Source organism: Falco cherrug, chromosome 3, assembly GCF_023634085.1.
Source record: "Falco cherrug isolate bFalChe1 chromosome 3, bFalChe1.pri, whole genome shotgun sequence".
Taxonomy (NCBI): Eukaryota; Metazoa; Chordata; class Aves; order Falconiformes; family Falconidae; genus Falco; species Falco cherrug.
Genome location: NC_073699.1, coordinates 101,101,636 through 101,119,525, shown reverse-complemented (window position 1 = coordinate 101,119,525; position 17,890 = coordinate 101,101,636). Strand labels below are relative to the sequence as shown.

The window sequence follows — 17,890 nt, the reverse complement described above, 5'->3', positions numbered from 1 at the left end:
TGGAGGGAACTAGCTTTAAAATTATGTTCTATGTACATTCCCTTCTTCAAGCTGTGCCTTGCTGGAGGTCCTGCTTGAGGATGTAGTATTACTACAATGGCTTTGAGTTTCGACGGGCTGGACTAAGGCAGTCTGTTAAGGATTTGAGCATTTGAATAAGGAAAGGCTGGTGGCTTTTGCTTTTTCACCACTATAAGGCTTAGCAACTAGTTCTAAGTCAAAAATGCGTTTGACACTCAGAGTGTGTTACTTTAACTTCTTTTTCTACTGTCACTGTCTCTCTTTCCCAAATAGCATCTTCCAAAACATCTTCCAGGTTTCTAAATCTCCATCAGTTAATAAAAGTGAACCCAAAGTTCCAGGATACAACAGAAAAATTGAAGCATGCATCCAGTATTTCCTTGGTATTGTAATTAAACAAAGTCTGAAGAACAAATCAGTGGCTCCCGTTTTGACCAAGTGCCTTCAGAAAGGAAGGATGAGGACCACCAGCAAGCCCACCCACCGCCAAACCTTCTCCATTCTTCCCTTCGGCACAGCAGAGTCTCCTCTGCCTGAACATAAGTGACAGTAACCTCTGTCATAGTCCGTGAAGCAAAAACAACAAGAAAAAAAAGCACCAGGTTTTGGCAGCTGTGGCAGACAGTATCTACTTGTAGCACAGCTACATTTTTAACAATGTTTTTGAAGCCCGAGCAGAGCAATGGTTGCTGGCTATCACAGCGATGCTACACTATCACAGCAATGCTACCTGCAGCTACTAAAATGCTGAGAAGGTACAAGTCAAACAAATTCACCCTTATCACTTGGTCCCTGCTCTAATAGATACATCACAGGACAAAAGAAGCATCAACAGACAGCACTGCCACATGCTTAGGATTTTATCAGAAGTCTCCTGGTATGTGTTGGGGGTTCCTTATGTAGTTACCTAGCTCGGCAATCACATGAAGTAATTACAGAAGAAACTCAGCTTTCCCGAGCTCTTATTTGTGGAGAAGAGGTTTTTTACAATCAAGATCTCCAGTACCACATCACCAGTTGATCAAAATTTTTCTGGAGGCATTTAAAAAGTGATGCTCCTAACACACACACACATACACAAAATGGACCAAACTCTTCTCAGAGACATGATCCTGAAACCAATGCTGCAGCCCACTCCTCTGACAAAAATCAACACCCTGCTAAGAACACGTAGCCTCAGATCCTGCTCACAGCAGGAGAATAAGCTGTTGGTGAAGAGCTGATTATCCCTGGATGCAGGAGAAAATACAATGAAGTGGAAGAGAGCTTGTAGAGTTTGTCACTACGCATCTGCATGCCACCACATCCCTACATCAAGATATATTAAAACAAGATGGGAAAAGCATTACAATGCCCACTTAATGACACTCTCTAACCCTGTATATTGTTACTGCCATCTGTTTCTGGGCTTCAGAGGGTCTTTTTATTTTTGCCAGTTTTCAGTTTCAGTCAGTGTGCCAACTTTCACAGACCAGTCAATTAAAATGGTATTTTAAGTAAGATTTCACAAGAAAATTTTGTATGGTACTCCCCCAAAATCAAGTCACATTATATGTACTGCAGTCTCCTCCTCCTAGCGATACTATAATTTTGACCAAAAAAAAAGGCTTTCCAATTTTTCTGGCCAGATTTCCACATTTACATAACTAAACTCACGATTCTGTTACCCAGAGACATAGTTTCTAAGTCCTCTTTCTGTTATTCAGATGCACACAGTTTCTATTTCTAAATCTATTGTTTTATTCATTGGCATATGTGTTTACATGAGGACTAAACCCAAGAAGCACTGAGCAGCGGTTCCTGGGTGGGTGGGAGGACAGCAGATGACCTTTCCTTCTTGCTTCCCTTGCCCGACTCACTGTTTATTTCACAATTTAGCCAGTACAGAGGCAAGCAGTGTTTGAAATTCATTGTAGATAATCTTCCCAAATCCTTCAGCTCTAGATCATTTGAACCTGCTGATTTATACAGCAGCTCTGGTTTTCCAAAGGGCACTCCAAGTCCTTTCTGTGAGCAGTCAGGTTTGCAAGCCCACCAGTCCTGCCCTCCCCTGGCCCTTGCACTCTCTCCTCAGGAGCATTCTCAGCTCACTCTTTACTGGTGCATGACTCCTGAAGCCATCAAACAGTACAGAATATATGAACTAGCACATACACGCACACACGAGGTCCCTTTCTTATTTGGAATGGGTTAATTAGATATAAAGCATTGGCTAGTTCAAGCATGCCATCTTTCCTCGTTCACAAGCAGTCAGCTTTTGAATAGTTTGAGAAGTACCACTCCAGTCCTCCTGTGTGCACTTCAGAAAAAGGCTACAGAAAAGATATTACATTTTGATGACCGGTTTACATATCTGCAGCACGAGCAGCTTATTGTACAATAAGGCTCCTCCATGAATATCAACAGTGTTGGGCTTTCTGTGAAGTGACCCACCACCACCAGTCACACGCATCAGAGACCACGTGGCTCTGCGCAGCACGCCCTGCCACGGGCCAACAGACAGCTCAAAAGGGAAGTTTTCAATTATCATACTCCAACTACATCATTCCTACTGGAAGGATATTGCAATCTGCGGATTAACCATGAATTAAATTTATATTAAAAATAATAGCCTGCATTTTACACCCTAAATTAAAACAGATGAAATCAAAGCCTTTGAAAGTAATTTTGGCTAGTGTTTCATTTGTATCAACAGCTAAAGCAGACACCTTCTCAGGCATTTGTGCCAAATTTGACTAATTCTTCTGCTCTGTGTTTTAATTACTGTATAAGCTTTCCTGTTGCAGTGAAGAATATCCATTACACAGTCGAACAGCCAACGCTACGAAGAAGCTTGCGCTCTTTTTTAAAGCCTAGTGGTGTTTCAAATTGTTATGTGATAATGGCAAAGCTCCGCAGCTCGCAGATGCTCCTGCTATGTGCCGCTCTAGATGGTACGTACACGTATGCACCCCCCATGACCCGCACCTGACCTTGGCTGTAGCAAAGCACAGCGCACCCAGAGCGACCTTACAGATGTACGAGAAGCTACACAGCATCGCGTTCAAGCCAACATTATGCTTAAACACCACTGCGCTTCTCCAGCTCTGGCACCTTTATTGATGCCAACTTCAATAAACATTTTCTTCTCAAAAAGACTGATTTGTTTGGGGTTAGATTCCTCGCATCTCCCTCCCTCCTGTGCAAATGCAGAAAAAGCAACCCTGCCAAGAACCCAGTTCACACAGCACAGCCCTGTACCAGCATCCCCAGAGAATCTCAGCCTCCTAATTTATGGGTTGAATTTCAGAGACTTGATAACAGTTATTCTTTAAGTTCAAGAATCCATGTCAAACAACAAAGTTTGGAGATCACCCCTTGTAGCGCAAGTTTTAAGTTTCCAGTCCACTTGTAAAGTTAAACAGTGGATATTTCAAGTGAAGAAAAAAAAAAAATGTAAACTGCAGCAATCCAGTCCTTGCTTTGCTTGGCTTAACTGCTAAGTTACCTCCCCAGGCAGCCAGATGCAAACCGTTAGTGGAACTGGAGTTTTAGATAATTGCATTTGGTGAGATCTTCCTGCAAAACCAGCCTCATTCTCTTCCTCGGCTTTGTAGACCAAACCACATGACGAAGTCATTTAACATATGTATCACATACTGTAGGTATGTGCGTACACACACATTGCCTATGGTTAACACTGAAGGATCAGTGAGAAATTTCTCCTTGAATTAAGCCAACAGTGTCTAGACCAACTGCTTCAGTCAGTCTAAATTTCAAGGAAAAGGGAACAGCTGCAAGCAGAAGGCAATCACAGCTGTCTAAAGCAAATTCTGTGGGAGGACTTGCAGATAAAATAAAATGAAGTGTATTTAAAATAGTAATTTTTGAGTATTGAAAGTTTGAGATATTTAAAATAAGAACAGAATGTATACCTCTTGCATACCAATAGGTCGAGTCTCCTCTCAGTTGTACAAGCAAAATTTGAACTCATTGCAGAGGAGTCAGCAGAACTGTTTGTTGCACCTCTGTGGATTTGAAAAAGCAGAACTTGGCCAAAAACTCTTTTCTAAGAGGAAAGCATGCCTTTGCATGTTAAGTGGTAAGAATAAGAACCTACAGATTTAAAATCTTCATATCCATTCTACCAGCATTTACACAGGAAACACTTTCTTCACTTCATTAAAACTCAAAAGAACTGTATGTGATAATGTAAATTACTTTAATATTTCCTTAATGCAACGAATACCCAAAGGACCTAATCCAGCCTAGGTTTTGTCCTATGAAATTGTTCAAATTCAGGTTGGACGGGGCTTTGAGCAATCTGACCTAGTGCAAGATAGCCCTGCCCATGGCAAGGAGGTTGGACTAGACGATCTTTGAAGGTCTCTTCCAACCCAAACCGTTCTCTAATTCTATGAACAAACAGAAGAATGCACCTGTGTACTCTGAGTATATATCAACGGTGTTCCTTATGAACAGTCTTTACCAAAATCAAGAAGAAACAAGAACATTTATGCCATTTTGGGGGGATTTTTCAGTAAGAACTGACAAAACAGGGAACACAAAGGGTTAACCAGAACATGAAAGCTATTCAAGGCGAGTCTGAAATTATCAGACATTCCCTTAGTAAGCAAGTCACACACGTTCTGCCCACACTAAGCTTCACCATGACTGCTCGCAGCTTTGCAGGAGTGATTCAGACCCACCTCATTCTAGGTCCCAGCTCAGAGCGCACCATCAGGTGGGGGTCCCAGCCCCCCCCAGGAGACCAGTGCTGTGGGAAGGACCTGCACCCACAAACCTGGGAACTGGTTTCAGATACAGGACCCAGAGCTCGGTCTTTTTTCTTTATGGTGGCAAATATTACAGCTTTTATCTGTACTGAAATTCAGTGTTTGCCAATACAAAGCAATCAAGCTAGGCAGCAGTCCCCTCCAAACAAATGAAAGCACGTCCTCTATATTTTATACTTCTTTTCCAAAGCCTTGGTCAAATCCTCAATTGCCAAAGCATCAAAACCCCTCACATTTGCTTATTTTCAGACTCTTCCTCAAGAAGTGCAGCATATGACTCAAAAATTCTCCACTTGGCCTGCAATTTGGGGATTTCTAACAGATCTTGGTCTAGTAAGGACTCAACTTTTCTTGATAACAAAGGCTCTATTTTGAAAAACAGAAGGCTCAAAACTTGCAACGCAGTCCCCACAGAAAATAATAAGAGTTTTAAACCAGTGGGCATTTGAGAAGCTCTGAGAAGTCAGCACTCCCCATCTCCGATGCACATTCCTATTTTTATTGTGTTCATTCCCTAGAAGAAACATCTACCACACCACATCCCTTTTTCCACCAGCTTATCAGTGTGTGCCCTTGACCACAGTACAAAACCCCAGCATTTACCAACACTCTGCAGGTGAAAGACCATTCTTCTGTATAAATTCTACATCTTAGGAACTCAGCATTTCTTTCACACTGAAAATCTATTCAACCCTTCCCATATCTGTGGGCTAAGTGGTTTGCTCCAGCCAGGGGGCTAACAAGTGCTGATATTTCAAGAAAACTAATCTCATAATGATTGGGATCAGACGAAGGGTATGGCCATGAAAAAGACAGCTTGAAACAAGCCTAATCTCCAGCATATCTGAACCTACAGATGGCAGAGATGCAGCTCTGCCACCAACAGAGCTCCGGCTGCCTGCAACCTCCCTACCCAAGGGGCGTCCAGCCACAGCGACTGCATTGCACAGGGAAATCCCTCACGCCAAGACTTCTGTCCTGGGAAAGTACAGCGAGGCTGGGCACCTGCAGGAACCAAGCAGACACCACCTCCATCGGACAACGGCAATGCGAACCTGCTGACAAGACAATATTCCTGCTCAGTCCTGCTTTGATCGTGGCAAAACTCCCAATTCTTGGTTTCCAGAGGGCTGATTTCCCCGGGTCTGCCATCTCACTGGTGCCTCCTTGCTCCAAGATTTCCTGACTGGGCAGCCCCATGCTGCCTTTCCCAGTTTATGGTCACATAAACTGTTATTTTTTACAGAAACACGGAGCATTTTCTAATTCACTCCCTCTATCAGCTAGATACAATGTTTAGCAGCATCAGGGCACACAGCAGAGTCTCAGCTATCCCAGTCAGCCCACTCAGCACAGTGGCACATAGGGGTACATCCCCCTCCCTCTCATCCAACAGAGCCCCAGCTATCAGCCCTGCAGCAAGAAGCCACCATCCTCTTCACTTCCTTGCAAAATACAAGTTATTCCACCTCAGCTTAACCTTTCCCTGCAAAAGCACCTATTGTGACCTGCCCCCCCAAAAAAAAACCAACCAAAAAAAACCCACTTTGAGTTGTAAGCATCCTAAAACAAGTTAAAACTCTCAAGTTGACTTATCAGCTGACATATAAACTAAACCAATGAGTCACCACATGTCCCCAATGTCCAAAAGCAACGGTTTGCAATCCACAACATGGCCCTCCTACACGGATCCCTGAAAGAAGAACAGAGACCGCCCCGGCTGTACACAGAGCAGCACCATGACCAGAATTAATCATTTCCGAGAGGGTCGGGAAAAGACCTGTCACGCAGCTGACCCGGGAACGTTCAGCCTGGGAGAGGGCCGTCCTCCCTGGGATGGAGCACATCTGCCAAGCAGGATGTTTTCCAAGCTAAGAGCTGATGTGTTTTTCTGGCATAGAAAACAGGAGCCAGGAGGATTATAGTTACTTTTGAGAGCCCTGGGAAGGTGGGGGAGGGGAGGTCAGGCACCCAGGGCGCATTCGCACAATTATCCAGGCACCAAGACAGTGCTGGTCTGATCCCTCCTTCAGCAGAACAGCAGCAGCATTCAGCAAGCCGTGAATTTACTGCGTGGGAGTCGCTTCAGCACTCTCAGGGAGCTTTTTCTGCCTATGCTGGGTTACATGTCTAGCGTGTCTTGTATTAACTTAGAAAGCACGCATTTCGGAGGGGGCACATGGGGGCTGAGGAAGTGACAAAGCGAGAGGGATTAGCAGATCGGCATTTCAGGAGTTAAACTGATTTTTTCCAAAGTGCTCATCACCATAGATCCTTTCATAATGAAATAACTGGGAAGAGGGAAGTGAGTTAAGATTACCACTGCCCATTAAACTTGATTCAACTGGCTAAAGGATGACCGGTCAGTTTTTAAGTACCCCGAGACAGAAAGACTTTTGTTACTGGAGTTTTGAACACCAGAGCCCATTCTGGATGTCAGAATGCTTACACCTATAGTTAAAGTTAAGATTACGAAGAACAGGTTAATGCAGAAACCACTGAATATAAAATCAACATGATAAAATTAGTTCCATGCTCCTGTTCAGAAATCCTGCCTAAATATCCTACAGCTGACAAAAGGAACCAACACCTAGCTGTAACCCTGCAAAAACACACCCATCCAAGTGGAGAGTTTAGGCAGTAGTTTGGGCCAAAAGTATCAAAACAACACATTTCTAGATACTCCACTAACTGAGTGTTCATTTAAATATCTGTGATGGAAACAGATGCTTATCTTTCCACATTTTGGCATTCAAAAACATAACTGAAAGGCCAAAGACAGCACAGCAGGGAGCAAACCTAAAGCAGTAGCTTCAACAACAGACTGAAATGACCAGGAAAGCATCACAGAAACAGAAGTTTGTCATTTTCAAGAAAGTTTCGATTACTTTGTTTCACCTAAAACTTCTTGCACATTGACTGTCACCTGCCCACAACATTTGCAGAGGTACTGACAACCTGCTGCCAACACCAAAGTGTGCATTGCTCGTTCCAAACAGGATGAGCAAGGCTAGAGTTAAGGATAAGGCTGTATTTTAATTTCTGAATCCAAAGTCTACTGTACCTGTTCCAAACAATTCCGTTTCAGTAATTAGCTATGTATCAGGTGCCTGAAAGAATTCAGAATCCAAGGTTTTCCCTGGAAAACAAACCCTCAAACTTTTTTCCCCATTGACAGATGCCTTTGAGATGGCTATGAAGCTTGTGATTCACTCAGGGACAGGTCAGAAGGATTCCACACGTGTCAAGATTCCCCATGGAGAGAACAGCAAGTTGGACTGAAATCTGGAGGCTGATTTAAAGAAAACAGTCCCCCTCCTCCTGTTCTGAAGACAAACTGACAACACAAAACAATTTTCTTTCAAGTTCTGGCATTAGACTCTGCTTTTTATGACAGCTCAATGCAACTTTAAGATAGCTGTTTCAGTCTACCATGCAGCAGATTCACTTCTAAAAATTAATCGGAATGTAAATGGTTGTAATGGGACTTCTGTGCTTATTGACCAACTCTTAAATCCCGAGATCCATAAATCTTAAGACTAACATATATATAATACTATTTGCCAACAAGAAATGGTTCTTCAGCAATTCGAAAAGCTGGGTTTATGCCACAGGCACCTTAGTTTCACGCAGCAGCTGGCAGTGCTGCTGGAGCAGTGGCTGAAGAGCACCCAGGAGCTCCTGCCAGGGATGGTCTTGCAGGTGACCAAAGTTCATGAAAGGTAGTGAAGAAAGTTTCTACAGTCCTCTACAAGGTGAGAGAGTTGTGATGTTACACAGGAGGCTCACAGTCAGGGATTTCACTTAAAACATATGTTAAAGGGCCGGAGAGCACAACGGGAGCCTCTGCCAGATCTGCTGGCAGTTCTGCTCTCGCCTTCTCTGCTGCTGCCCTGCAGCTTCCAGACACTTGTCCGTCACTGGGATGACACATCCGTTTAACAATAGACACACAGACGATTCATGAGTGTAGACGAATTAATATTTGCCTGTGGAACAGAAAAGACCAAGAGAAACCCATTCTAGAAATGAAGAGTTTCTTATGATGTTTTGCAGAAACACTCGTGCTGATCACCCTTGCCAAACCCTCAGTCTAAGGCAGCGCGTGCCTGCACGCAAGCCAGCAGGCCAGCACATGGCTGTCTTGAAACACATGAGTCAAGAAGTAAAACCCCCAAACCTGCTGTTTAGCAACATCACCACCAGCACCAGCAGTCCCTATGTAAGTTAATAAATAGACATTATAACAAGACTAATTTAAACAAAAACACTTAATTTATTTCTACCTTTTCCATCCCAGATATAAATCCCATCCCCTCAGACAACTGGGTTCTAAACTACCATAGCCTACAGCTTGAGTAGAGCTGGTCAGAATATTTAAAATTTGTGTTTTGTTTAACACTTTTATTGGGAGAAGAGTTTCCAAAAACTTCAACATTTCCAATTTTGAAGCGTGGGACAGGAGCACCCAGAGGGCTCCCTCACATGCCCCAGTGCGGCTCTGGCCAGCTGCGCTGTCCCTGCACCACAAGCTCTGGCTCACCAGGGTGATGGCAAACAGGGAAAAACAGACCTGCCCTTTCACCAAGGACTGCTGTTTCCTTCAGCTCATCACTGATCAGGCCCAAATAACTGCATGTGGTAATTATGAAGGAGTGTAATGCATGTGTATGGTGGACAGCAAGTTTAAGTTTGAGCCCTAAAGTTGATAGCCCCCCCGAGGGCCCTTGCTCACAGATTCTGATAAGGATCAAGAAGCACTTCTGATGATTTTCACCACCACTTCTCTAAAAGCTGCACCACTTGAGCTATTTAGTCTCAGAGTTTTAAAGTAATAGCTGAAGTGTATTTTTCTACTATTTTCTTCTCATTATAAGTGAGATGCCCAAGTCGTGTTCACTTAATGCATCAGAGAAAAGAGCAGCAAAGAAGAAAAGGGACGAAAGGTCACTGTCAGGCCAAGACCGAGGCTGGAAAATTTCAACTTGAGACATGAGCATTTCATGAACTTATAAGCAACTGAAATAATAAAGGAATTATAATTGAAACACTGCAAGAATTTTTAACTATAGCTCTTGCTGTGCTAACCAAATATTATTTAACATCTTTCAACAGCATTCAGAAACTCTTCTTAGCTGAGACACGAACGGGCTGTGCTTTCAAGATCACTCCCAACCTCCTTGAAAAGGCAGAAGAAAGGGATAGATGCTGTTGGTCACAGCACAGCTGACGGAGATCAGCACAGCTCCCTTGCTTTCTGCGGCATCAGTGAGTCACAGGACAAGGGAGCAAAACCAAAATCCTCCAACTTGAAACAGCTCGTCTAGTTTACTTCTGTGCTGCTTCACCCCCCGGCACAGCAGTGCCGTGTCAGCCAGCCTCTCACCAGGGCAGCTAATCAAAACATGGGCTGGTCTGATGCCTCCTGCAAGGGTATACACAGAAGGACAGAGAAACATCTCTACAATTTAAGAGATTTTGCTGTTCAGATCACAAGTTCAACATTTTTGTTCCCACCCGCACATTCCCCTCATCTCCTCACAGGAAGCCCATGAATAGAATGAAGCTTAATCAAAGTTTTCCCTGCCTCTCTCCAGAGCAGATTTATAATTGTGAACAGACTAAATGCACCTTTTTTTGATTCTTCACTGCTCCAGAGGAACATTGGATCTAGAAAGGCATCCTATAATTGCTGAATTATTGTTGAAATAACCCTAGAATGATTATTTTTCCAAACAGCGCTCTGTTAAAAAATTTCAGACATCCTATGAAAATTCTTCATGCCAACCCAGGCATTTAAATGTCTGTGTCTCCTGCAAAAAAACACCCAATGTTTCAAGTTCAATCCACTTGACTCCACTTAGCAAGTATTTGCAAAAGACAGGAATGCCTAAATACACCGAGCTTCTAATACGATGCTCCAGAGGCACTGCCACCAGCATCTTTGTGTAAGTTCTTTCCACACACTGTGATACTGTGTTACAGTCAGAAACTAGGTCATAAACTTCTCTATTGGAAAGCGTTTATAGCTTTTTGGACTGGATTATTCTGTTCAAGAGGTTATAATAATAAAGGAAGCTTGCAAGCCTACTTTTTCCACTCTTGGTATGTCATTGCCAGCTTGAGAAATTGGCTCATTACTTATCCTTGCTTGGCTCTTCCACTCTCGATTTCTTGTTTGCTTTGACCTCTTTCTGGACAAATATAAAACTTACTGTTTCACCTAATTAACATGGGGAGAATATAGAAAAACTCTCAATTATTCCAGTTCCAGAATCAGTTTTACAAAAACATTGTCAGAGTTTCAAGAAGCATTCAACATTAAGAGTCCTGCCAAAGTTTACAATCTAGTTATATCCTGCTACAGAAAAAACACGCCGCTGTTTTTTCAATTTTATACAAGTCTCTGGCAAGAAACAGTCCTCCTCCATATATTCACATGCATCCAGATGATCTATGGATAAACCTTATTTCTCTTTAGTCTAATCAAATTGGCCAAGTCACTTTCTCCCCTTCCAAACACTCACAACACTGTTTCTCAACCCCTCCTTCCCACACTGTCAAGCAAAGCAGTGGGTTTGCTCTTCTCCCCACCACCATCCCTTCTTGAAGGCTTAAAACGGCAAGCAAACAGTTCAGCCACAGTCCTAGCCTCACAAGCTTTTTCACTTGAGGTTCTTCCTCTTGGTTCCTCACTAAATAGCTGGTCATTTTGCACCCCAGACAAGTTCGGTGTCCATCAGCCTCCCAGAAGGGATTCAGGGGAAAACCTTTGCACATTTTCTGGGGACTTGAGGAACAAGGTGCCCAAGAGTTTCCTCTAAGTGAGAAAGCCGGCTTGGCTATCTTGCATGTTTTTCCATGAGCTATTAGAACAAATGCAGTGGAGTCATCTTCAGCTGAGAAAGCCTTAAGCACCACACTACATCCAACTGGCCTTGTATCTCATAAGGATACAGCTGAAGGTCTTGCGCATCAAGGCAATGCTTTGTAACAGCTGCCTTATCACTTGCTGTGAACATCGGCACAGAAGGGAAAATGAGGGCAGACAGGATGGAAATAGGTGTACAACATGAAGTTGGTTCTGTAATCAGGAACAGACATTAAGTGAAAGATCTCCATTGTGTTTTGAAGAAAAACAAATACAGAGAGCAAAAAGAAACCCAGCTTTTACCCAGCTGCATTAATTCTGTCTCCCAAATATTCTTTGACAACAAGGAAAAATCAGTATAATTAAATCAATCTCTTTCAGTAGAATTAAATTACTCTTTCAACTGGCTAAGATTTTGGCCAAGAGTTGGGTTTGGTTCTGGTTGCTTTTAGAGAAATTTAAAAGCCTTTACTCCTAGAAGTGTAGTACTCTGTATCCTGCACTTAGCACACCCACAATATCAAATTTTACCTTTCCAGAGAGGCTCACCTTCAGAAAAGCCATAGCTCTTCCCAGTTCGGCAATCCCACCACAATGGTTAATATCATACATATTGCACAGTGTAGTTCTGTGACTCCCTCTAAGCAAGGTAGGCAGCTTCACGCAGTGACCACACTTCCTTCCACAGCCTTGACGCGTTAGCTGGAATATGTGCAGTCAGGTCCTCAGTGCAATTATTTTTGCTTTGAAAAGTGTTGTTGGGTAATTCCCTTTTCTTTCTTTTTAACCTATCTAAAGTTTCTGTGAACCTGAAAGCAATGTTTTGAGTGTACAAAAGAAATACAAGGGGGCAAAAAAAAAAAAAAGATCAATTCTGATTAATGGTCCTGTATTTTAATGTGGTGCTGGGAGGCTCAATCTACTGAGCATTTGTCACCAGGATATTTTAAAGATATATTAAACTTATGATGGTTTCCTCCACACAATCTTGAATACTGCTGGGGGGGGGGGGGGGGGGGGGTGTGGAAATGGCCAGGACAACTGCCTCACAGCTCAGGAGACAGAACATCTTCTCTGTTGCTTTCTGGAACTCCAGGAGGTACAGAACATAATGGCCACACAAACCCAAATTATATTAAAAAACATGGGAAATGAGCTCAAAGAGAAAAGCAAGACAAGTCTGAGCAGCTACCTCAGACCTACACATCAGGAAGGCAGCAGCAATGGGAAATCCACAGAAGCCCTGTGGTTTCATCTCACATCAGGAAGATTTTAGTCTAGCTACTTACCAAGATGCCTTCTTTAGAGCTTAGCACCCACCACCCTTTCCCACCGCCACACCGGAGCAGCAAGGGCACAGTTCAGCTCCTGACCCTCCCCTAGCACATCTTCCCAGCCCCCAGGTATAACTGAGTCATCAGGTAGGATGTTCAAAGCTAACTTCAGGGGGTGCTCCCTCCCTCCCACACACACACACCCAGTATTCAGCCAGGGAATTCTGAACAGTGTGAAGCTGCGGAGCCTAAATATTCACCTGGATTCAAAACATAACTTGACACATTCACAGAAGGGGAAAGGATAGCCAAGACTGCTCAAACAGAGAAGCCAGCACTGACTCAGAGGTCCTTCATCTGCGGATCAGGAGAGGCTGATCTGGGAAAAGCCACGTGCCGCACTTGCTCCCCTCCCCTCTCTTGGCATCAGCTCCCAGTCCCTCCCTGGGACAGGAGGCTGCCATCCTTCCCTAAGGGTCTAGCCTTAACGTGGTCCCTTGACCTGGCTGATAGTGACATTCTGAAACGTTCACTGCGTTTATGCTCTCACAGCCTGCACATTGCAGAATAAACTCAACTCCAGGGTCATCCATTTGTATATTTTGTGCCCTTCCCTTAAGACACCTCTTTAACAGCGTGCCTGTGTTAGATACACGGCTGGTCCCAACCCGAACACAACACGGTCTTCATCATATTTATCTTTGTGATACTCTTACAAAGGAAGAGAGCACCTGGAAGCCCAGAGGTACAAAGCCCATGCATGTGCTGAGACATCACTTACATATGAGACCAAGCCTTTTACTGTAGCCACAGCCCACATTTGGTAGCAACCCCTTCACTGCTGGGCACCAGCTGCCCAGCAGCTCCCTGTGACCAGCACAGCAAGGTGGCCCCCACAGAAAGCTCAGCAGAGCCCTGGGCATATCAGAGTTGTACAAAAAAAAAAGTACTCTGGGCCCACCATCTGCTCTACCAGAATCGCAAGCACATAGGTATGTATGGCACTTACCTCCCGCGGATATGGGGACTAAAGAATGTGCCTGTGGCGTACCAGGGAGCTTGTGACAGAGCAAGGATTGAGTCAAGATCAACCTTTGCTGGCCTTTGGGTAGGCTTTAATAAGCTTGGGTTGACCTCCAAGGGTATCAGCAACTTGACAGCTATATCCTGAGTTGGCACGGCCTCTAAGACGAGGTACTTAAACCACTCAAGAAATGCTGAAATTGTCTTTCTGTTCAGGCTTAGACTTATAACTGTTTGTGTGAAATCAAATCCAAAAGTTCAGGAAATGCTTTTACACAGTGGTAAGGGTAAAGGCTAGAATAGCAGCAGCTGGTTTGCTCCCACCATTCTAATCGATTACATAGGATATTTATATATTCCTAATAATCTCAGAGTTTATCAACATCAGATAACTCTTGTACACAGGAGGACTGAGGAAGAGTTTGCAGCTTTGTGCGAAGAAACACACATGTGCTGGCACATGATCTCTTTTTGTGGCATTTCCATCACATCCATCTATTTGACAGGAGTGGGTTTATTAAGAAAAATGAATCTTGTGAAGTCTCCATTTAACTAAGACACACAGAAATGCAGCAGAAACCTGCATCAGAGCAGTCATGGCCACTACAGAACCAAGTGCAAAATCTGAGTGAATGAAATTGGATCACAAGGAGCAGAAGAACAGAACTCACTGGAGAGCCAGCATCTCCTCTCTGGGATACAGATGGAATTAACTACGAATATACCAAAAAAGTGTTCTGTTTTCTTCTTCATGGAGATATTGTCACCAAATTATTAGCAGACTAACTGGTTAAAAGTTTGCTAAGGGGCAAACATCAAAAATTTGTTAGCAGGCCAAGTGTGATTTAGAGAAATAAAGCCTTCTGGAATAGATGCTCCAATCTGGTCTAACTTAAAGTAGCTGGAACTCACTCCTGCAGGAGCAGGTGGTTTGATGGAAGAATTAGAAATGACAGACCATATTTTGTAATAATCTTTCGATCATTAAAACCCAATTTTACATGCAACGTCATCTGTTGTCAGAGTTCCCAAAATCTAGGAGAAAAACCAAAAACCTGCTCACGATGATTTACAGAGAGACATATGTAGACATTCATGTAGACAAGAGATTTATGTTTTGCATTCAGTCAGGTTTGATCCTGTAATGCTAAAGACTGCTGCTACTGAAGCTTAACCTAAACAATGTGAGGAAAGTTAATGAACAGCCATAGCACATGGCATCCATCTGATTTCTTACCTGCAGTGTGCTCATCAATCATTGCTGCTGTCCCAGGATAAGGCTTCAGCAACCACATAACAAAAAGGTCTGGGGAACTCCTAAATGTTTAAAAAGAAATATAAGCACGTTACACAATACAGAAGTCACCGAATCCACAGCAAGTAGAGCAGTAATACTTCAGAGATCAGTCTTACGCCGCACTTGGAAGTGGTTTTTTGTTCACGTGGTTCTTTTTTTAATCTAATTTTTTATTTAGACTTTTTCCCCATGCATTCAAACGAAGCTATAGTACGTTCATCTGAGGCAGAACTAGAACAGCAAGAAATGCAATTACTAACAAGACTAATTATAGATGGCAAATCAACATGACATGTAAAAATAGAAGTATCAAAAGAGAAGCAGTCATCCCTAGTTGGTTTAATGATTTGGAAACTATGCTGTATCCGCACATTCACTTGTTGATACTAATTCACACTGCCCACAGAGAAGTTCTTCAATTTTCACAGAGCAAGAAATAGCGTTTCCAAATTATGGTTATATTTTGCAGAAAGAATGACTTATGCTGAATATGAAACATGTCTTTTCTTAACATTTTTCCTTCCTTTTCAGTCTCAGTTGGAAAGCTCTGTATTTCCTAAGCATCCAGGTACAAAGAATGCTTTAAAATTTTGGACACAGCATTCTTCAGAGCTGCATTTTGATTTTATAGCCACAAGCACAGTAAAAGACTCTGCAACTTACATTAGTTATACTGTATCTCTGCAAAGTCTTCCCTTTATAAATCAAATCCTGAATTAGAAAAAACATGTGCTCCTAATGTTGCACACGTCTGCTTGATTAACAAAGAGTGACTATGCAGTAAGCTAGCTAGCAAATTAACCTTTCAGGTTTTGTGTACTACAATTAACTCCCGTGTCTATGAGCATATCACCATGAAATTCATGGGCAAAACATGTTTTTGGGGATACAAGAAAAGTACTACTTCGTAACAGTGTGCCAACTGGTCTGCTTTTATGAAGGATGCTACATTTTATTGCAAATGACACCTATAGCACACATTTTCTCCCTTATACGCACCACAAAATTATCTTAATCAAATCAAAGTTGCAAGAAGCAATCTCTCAGTAGGTCCTACCCAATTTCTAGCAATTTATAACACATGGAAGAACATTCTGCTTTTGTGCTGCTTCAACACAGTTACTTCTCTCATGGACAGCACAGGTGCCTACTGAGGCCAGCAAAGCATCACTCTGGGTATGGCTACAACTCTACTTTGCTACATCTTGCTTATTATGAGATGAAGCTTATAAAACCCACATGTACATACCCATCTCGCCATCTACAGAATTTAAAACTGCTCGCCTAGTATTAGTATATACACACAAACACTTTCATAAAAACTAGAATTTAATTGATGTGAGGAAAAATAAATTTGCGATCATTTTTCTAATTTGTGCCCTTTCACACCACCAATTTTATGTAGCTGTCTTCAAAGTCCACAGAGCCTCACCACTTACGACACAGAAGCTCCAGCGCACTCTATGTTAAGAAATAACTTGGAAAATGTCGTGAGCAGGTGACATGATTTCATTACTGACTCCTCTCATATTTTCCCTGCTTACAAATAAACAACTAAGTAAATTCATTAGCTCTCAGATCAAATAAACTTAAAAAAAAATAAATAACCCAGAAGTCAAGTGGTGCTCCCTTCACCCTCACATTACAGGAGCAGCGGCAGCCCACCTTGGCTAACACATACCTTCCTTCCCAGCCACACTACCCACTCAGCCTGCACCGAGGCAGCTCAGAATTAACGGGGAGGAAGGTCCCAGGGCCATGAGCTGCTGCCCAGGTGTGGCTTAGAGGACACGGCATGGCTGGCGATCTCTGGGTGACACGTGAAACAAAGAACCCCACTCACCCTTCCCAGTGGCGACCGACCTAGCAGCATTTTTCAGCGACAGAATATAGAACGTTTTAATTGCTAGTGTAAATTGACTTTACCCAAAATGCATCTTATAGACTTGGTGTGCATTCGGGCTACTAAGTGGCTTTTCCAAGGGGCAGGGAGGGAAAGTGGGATGGATCCGACATTGCTGTTCCCCATCCATATTTAAATCCTGTTACTGTGAACCCATCAGTGCACCAACGCAGGACCTATCGCACAGACACAGGGCACACTTGACAGCTGTCCCACTAGCTGCAGCTTTGGGCTACAATTTTCACCTTACAACAATAAGTTTCTGGAAATCCAGTCAAATTAAAATGAAGCCAGGCCACTTGGAAACACCACGCCAACTGTTTCCATGAAACATGCTTTTATAATTCAAGCCTCTTCCAACAGAATCTCTGCAATTTCTGCAGGGTGACCTCTTTCAGAGAGATCATTGAAGAACGTAGGAAAAACAGGGAACAGCTCTAAAGCCCAGGCTGCTTACCTGGGCATACAGCCCCAAAACCCCAACCAACCAATGACAAAAGGAAGTTGATAAAAAGAGCATGCCTAATTTATTTGGCTGCAATTAGTACCTTTAGACTCACTTGCCACTTGTGACTAATTAAAGCCACATTAGGTATTAAAGAAGAGACCATTAGAAACAGCTGGCTCAGTGCTGGAGCAAGGGTATAGCAAAGAACAAAAGTTCACGTGAAATTCTATGCAGACTGCAGCTCCTCAGCCATCCCTATGGACTGCTGGTGGTCCCTA

General features: G+C 43.1%; 1 long non-coding RNA gene across 3 annotated transcripts in view; it reads right to left on the bottom strand.

The window, feature by feature from the left end:
* The window catches only part of LOC114014675 (uncharacterized), a 268,275-nt gene that overhangs the window by 171,534 nt on the left and 78,851 nt on the right, over positions 1-17,890 (bottom strand). For all 3 annotated transcript variants that reach the window (XR_008731533.1, XR_008731534.1, XR_008731532.1), the window contains one exon: positions 15,202-15,281. This is a non-coding gene — a long non-coding RNA (uncharacterized LOC114014675). The remainder of the gene's footprint in view (positions 1-15,201; positions 15,282-17,890) is intronic.